The sequence below is a fragment of the Homarus americanus genome, unplaced genomic scaffold, assembly GCF_018991925.1.
Source record: "Homarus americanus isolate GMGI-L3 unplaced genomic scaffold, GMGI_Hamer_2.0 scaffold3266, whole genome shotgun sequence".
NCBI classification, from domain to species: domain Eukaryota; kingdom Metazoa; phylum Arthropoda; class Malacostraca; order Decapoda; family Nephropidae; genus Homarus; species Homarus americanus.
The window spans coordinates 28,637-35,000 of NW_024735424.1; positions in this window are offsets into that span (position 1 = coordinate 28,637).

A 6,364-nucleotide genomic window follows, 5' to 3' on the forward strand; every position below is an offset into this window, starting at 1 on the left:
CGTCGAATCTACAAAGTGTAATTGGTAAATATTGAGTTTTGTTACAATTGAACTTGACCAAGTTTGTATCTCCCCATTCAGAGATGCTGCACAGATCCGCATTGATAGAAGTAATGATATCAGTTCTAGAAACAGATCTAGTTTGAGAGTTAGGAGGAAGGGGAAAATGTGAGGAAGAGTGAAGAGTGGAATCATCGGCGTAAGAATGGATAGAATTAGTTATAGTGTGAAGTAAAGCATTGATAAAAAGAAGGAAGAGAGTTGGTGAAAGAACAGAACCCTGTGGGATGGCACTACTGGTAGAGAAAGAGCGAGAAATCGATCCCTCGACAACAACTGCCATGGATCGGTTCTCAAGGAAGCTAGAGATTAGAGAACAAAGTGGGGTAAAGAAACCATAAGAGGGAAGTTTAAAAAGCAAAGACTTGTGCCATACCCTGTCAAAGGCTTTGGAGATGTCGAGGGCCACGACGACCTATCTGACGAATATTAGTATCCTAGGTAAAGTACGTATCTTAAGTATAACCCTTTGACTAATATTCATCTTATGGATATTCGTTAGATGGATATTCGTATAAAATAATGAAGAAAAATATTTGCCAAGGATAACATCACAGTGGGATGGATAATATCAAGTCCATTACCATGCAGGACTATTTTGAGGGAAGCCGGATGAGTATTACAGTAGTTCGGATAAGTTGAGTTATTATCATATATACTGAGTGAATGGCTGTCGATATGTTCTGATTATGTAACTCATTAAATCCTTGGACCCAGATCCCAGATTAACCTAATCTAACCTAACCTAATCTAACCTAACCTAACCTAATCTAACCTAACCTAATCTAACCTAACCTAACCTAATCTAGTAGTTTCAACAGTCTAGAATTATTTTCACTTAACCGTATACTTATGATGTAAAAGAACGAAATATTTTAGCTGACTTTCTAGCTGACACATTTCTGGGACATATCACACCACAGTGTTGTCGTTAGCAGTGTTGGGTGAGGTGTGACGCGTCGTGTTGTTTACTGAAGGGTGTCGCCATCTAGTGAAGAGCTATGACTATCCCAGCTGTATAAAAAAAGGATCTCGTCAGAGGAAATTGGTCCTAAAGAAAGTAGGTGGGAAGGGTCGTTCTCCTGATGTTTCAATTAACCATAAAAATATGACGATGTTGCCTACGTTTTTAAGAATAATAATGATATTGGTAGTAGTAGTAGTAATAGTAGTAGTAGTAGTAGTTAAAAAATATAACTATTATCATATTGATTATCTTTATCCTTATTTTTATATTTAATACCATTATAACTGATATATTAAATCCATTATTAACGGCATCACTATCATTTCTAATAATAATAATAATAATAATAATAATAATAATAATAATGATACTACTACTACTACTACTACTACTATTACTTTTTTTAAATGGCCTCCAGCCTCCCCCGATAGCATCACCTTCGCTACCATTTTATTATTATTACTACTACTACTACTACTACTGGGCTTCACTTATCCATATGCCCTCTCTCTCTCTCTCTCACTGACCATCCCACCTTCTTCACAAACCATCTCCCCAACAACAGGTATATACGCCCACGGTCTCTTGTACCAGAAGCACCAGCGAAACACCTTTGGTAGCTCACGAAAAACTGTGTCGCACAAAACCTTAAAGAGGGCGCTTGAGGCTCGGGTGAATGGCTCAATGGGGGGGTGAACGACTTGGCTAGGACCCGTACTTGATCACGTTCTGTCTTGTGAGGAGGCGTTGGAGAAGTTCGATTTCTCTGTCTTTCTCATTCCTTTTCTCTCTTCTCTGTCTCTCTCTCTATTTATTACTGTCTCTGTCGTTTCTTTATCGCTTTGTCTGTCTGTTTCTATATACAACAGTGTATAGAGAAGAAAGAAACTAGTTTGTACAGTACACATGCAGTCTCTTGCTCGGATACGTTATGACACTGGGACCATACAACACTCAGGGTATAAACCGGACTGAACCCGATTATAAACTAGTCTATCGTATATATATTGGCATTTTACACCAAGCTTTTATTGAAAAGTAATTCTCTCCAACCCGAATTTGTTTACAGTTGTTTATTCACGTGGGAAAAAAATTTAGATTTTTTTTACACTAACCCAGAGCCTACCCGTTCACATCCAGTACACGTCAAGTACATATCAATTACACGCCCAGTACACGTAGAGTAAGTGACCTATAAGGGAGGCTGTGATTGGTTCCTTCTTTTCTCTCGCTATGGTCTTACAACCCATCATTCGTCTGGTGTTGTTACAAGCTCATACTTAACTATATTTGGGAAAAAAACTATTTGTACCTAGTCTACTGAATGTAATTAAGACTTATATAAGGGTGATTACAGGGTAGGTTAGGTTAGGTTAGGTTAGGTTATGTTCGGTTAGGTTAGGTTAGGTTAGGTTAGGTTAGGTTAGGTTAGGTTAGGTTAGGTTATGTTCGGTTAGGTATTAGGTAGCCGCCGTTTGTAAACAGTAAGGCGGTTTTTCTCTCCATGGAAATTTGACACCTGGCGGATCACCTGAAGATTAGCCTCCCAACATCCCTACGTTAACCTGACATTACCTAACTTAACCTAACCTAACATAATATAACATAACCTAACACTAACCTAAGCTAACTTAACCCAACACAACCAAACGCAAACCTAATGTAACGCAACTTGACCTAAATTAACCTAACCAAATCTTACCTAAACTAACCTAACCTAACCTAACCTCCCCAGATAACGTTACGGGGTTCATCTTCAGGTGAAATAAACTGAGGTTAATTAATATCTAACTGATCCCACATGACTCCAAGTATCTGTAAATTCGTGTTATTAAAATTCTTGACCTGGATTCTTTCTAATTATTTTTGTGTGTATCGCGACATGATATTTTAGGTCAGTTAGAAAGAAAAATAAAAGTTATATGTAATGATCAAGGAAGAGCTAAATATAATGTAAATATGGATAAATTAATGTAATATATATGTAAAATAGAGCTAATCTACAATGGAACCAATTAAATATAACAACAAAATAAGGTAATCCTACATATATATGATTAGTAAAATACCTGGCGTTGATTAATGAGCTCTTGCCTGTACCTGTTGAAACATTGAGTCCCAAATGCAGTTTTTACGTATAGTCAGTTACCAGAGGTGACCAATGACATAGAAGTTACTGATATTAAGGATAAATTTCCCTATTCACAAAGACGTTTCATGAGATAATCGTTGTTTATTGTAGAGTTTTGTTAATATTTGTTGACCGTCTACTAGCAGGTGAACACAGGTAGGTAAACATGGCGTCTCGTTCAAAGGCTTTTAGTGTTTTTTGTATGTTTTCTCATATTTCATTTTGTTTCTATTTTTATCATTTACAATCAATCTAAATTTGAATCCTTTGACATTATTTTTGTATTTTTCTTGTGTTGTAGTTCGTTGACGTTTATAATGTCATTACTGCGCTTCAACAACTGATATCTTTAGGCAGGTAACGAGGTTAGTAATTACACTCGTCCATCAACAATTACAAATTATGAGAGATAGAGCTGTACACGTTCACAAAGGCTCTAAGAAATGGTCACTACATTTTACATGGGCAATATCACAATCCACAATCAATGGTGAGTATTGGCAAACCACGAAGGAAAACGGACTGAGGAACTTTGGCTCTCAGAGTAATAATTCTACTAACTTAAGAAAAGACATTTCATAGAACATATTTATTGAGTATTCATTGAAGCTTGTGTGTGTGTGTGTGTGTGTGTGTGTGTGTGTGTGTGTGTGTGAGTGTGTGTGTGTGTGTGTGTGTGTGTGCGTGTGTGTGTGTGTGTGTGTGTGTGTGTGTGTGTGTGTGTGTGCGTGTGTGTGTGTGTGTGTGTGTGTGTGTGTGTGTGTGTGTGTGTGTGTGTGTGTGTGTGTGTGTGTGTGTGTCTGTGTGTGTGTGTGTGTGTGTGTGTGTGTGTGTGTGTGTGTGTGTGTGTGTGTGTGTGTGTGTGTGTGTGTGTGTCTGTGTGTGTGTGTGTGTGTGTGTGTGTGTGTGTGTATGTGTGTGTGTGTGTGTGTGTGTGTGTGTGTGTGTGTGTGTGTGTGTATGTGTGTGTGTGTGTGTGTGTGTGTGTGTGTGTGTGTGTGTGTGTGTGTGTGTGTGTGTGTGTGTGTGAGGTGTGTGTGTGTGTGTGTGTGTGTGTGTGTGTGTGTATGTGTGTGTGTATGTGTGTATGTGTGTGTGTGTGTGTGTGTGTGTATGTGTGTGTGTGTGTATGTGTGTGTGTGTGTGTGTGTGTGTGTGTGTGTATGTGTGTGTGTGTGTGTGTGTGTGTGTGTGTGTGTGTGTGTGTGTGTGTGTGTGTGTGTGTGTGTGTGTGTGTGTGTGTTATTTACCACCTTTACAGCCGCCTTGGCACCAATCGTCTTCACCACAACAGGTAAACGCAATAATCAATAACCAGCACCTGGATACTACATTTGTCTGGTGTATCGAGGAGGAGGCAAGACAATGCTTCACCGCCCCGCCAGACGATAACAGCCATTATTGCCTCCCGATATTAGGAGTAAAGAGAAACAGATCTTGACATAGCTAATACCTTAACGTTCCATATTTTGTAACTAAATATTTAATCAATTTCCATCTATGAAATAATACATAAGCTACAGCTGTTACCACGTACTTCACCACACCAGGAACTGTATGGACAAGTTTACAGGTAAATACTTAAATAACTTAGCATAGGAATACACACCTCGCTGTAGCCTACATGTTACTATATACGGGTTTGTTAGATTATGTATTGATGGAAAATGATTCGGCTTATTAAACTTACAGGTGTGTGTATGTGTGTGTGTGTGTGTGTGTGTGATGTTCCTGGACACGTATCTTTGGATTTAACTGTTCATGTTTCTTAAATATGAGATAGAAAGACAAGAGAGAGAGAGAGAGAGAGAGAGAGAGAGAGAGAGAGAGAGAGAGAGAGAGAGAGAGATGACACAAATGTTCGGACACTACTAAGAGGCGTCAGAACACACCATCAACACCCAGACACTCGGATATAAGGAGAACACTCAATGGTCACTGGTAAGGAGCTGGTGAGTGTTGCCGTCACTCAAGGGGTAAACGCCGCAGTCAAATTTAATACGGAATAATGCTGTGATATATGAGAGTGAAAATTAAAAGGTTAGAGGCATTTACTTCGTCGATAAAACAAGTGGCAAAATACTGTATCCAAGAAGGAACCCGCCAGTGAGTCGCTTCAGTTTTGCTCTGTGACATTCCAACTGTTCATGACTCATCTTCTGCTTATGTTAAAGTTGTAAGTTTTATAATATTTAGTAAAGTATGTCAGGTTATCTAAATCATTTGCTCTTTATGATGGAGAGATATAAGTCGAAGTCTTTATTATATTGACATTATAGACGTCAATTAGTTAATTCATAACGCGCCATAGAGTCACGTACACAGGTCTAATCCCTATATTTTATCAGATCAATGTTTGTATAATTTTTAATATCACCTGACACACTTATCTACACTATAGCTCTTAAAATATTGCAAGGAAAATAATTAGTGTTGTAACCAATACAGGTCTTTAGACAGAGCAATTTGCAAGAGGCCGCTATAAACCAGGGTGAGTAAACACGCCATCATTATCTTATGCAATAAATCAGGGTAAGGTAATGATAATGATCTAAAAGCCAATACGAATATTAATAATTCTTGTAAAATTTCATCCACAGTAAAATTGCAAGAATGTCTAAAGTTTGTGTCTTTGTAAATAAAACCAGCGTGTGGAAAACTGCAGAGTAATACGTTGTATGCTGTGATGTGAGACGGTGTAGCTATTGTGAAACCTCAGGGACAACACAACCACGAAGATGAGTGAGTATTAAGCTTACCTTTGAATATATTGTTGATATTGTTATTAATGTGTTAATGTGATGCAACAGCCGAGTTTCTACACCGAGAAGCAACTTTTAATCACGACCAATCACAAGATAAAACAATTGCGTCCAGTGCAGCGCGTCGGGCCAGGTTTGTAATCGTAAAACACAGTAAAGCAATTTCACCACGACGCGGCGATGCAAATAGAGGCAGCAGTTTCGTGGGAAAGTAAAGAAGGATAAAACGATACGTAATTGGGGAAAGAGAAACTACAGACTCAGTGTAAAGTTTGTGCTAATTCCCGGTGAAAAATATTGGGTGTTTTAAATTAAAGAAGGAAGGAAAATAACTTAAAAACCAAAGGTTGTCTAACACTTTTCGTTGTCGTCCACACACACACACACACACACACACACACACACACACACACACACACACACACACACACACACACACACACA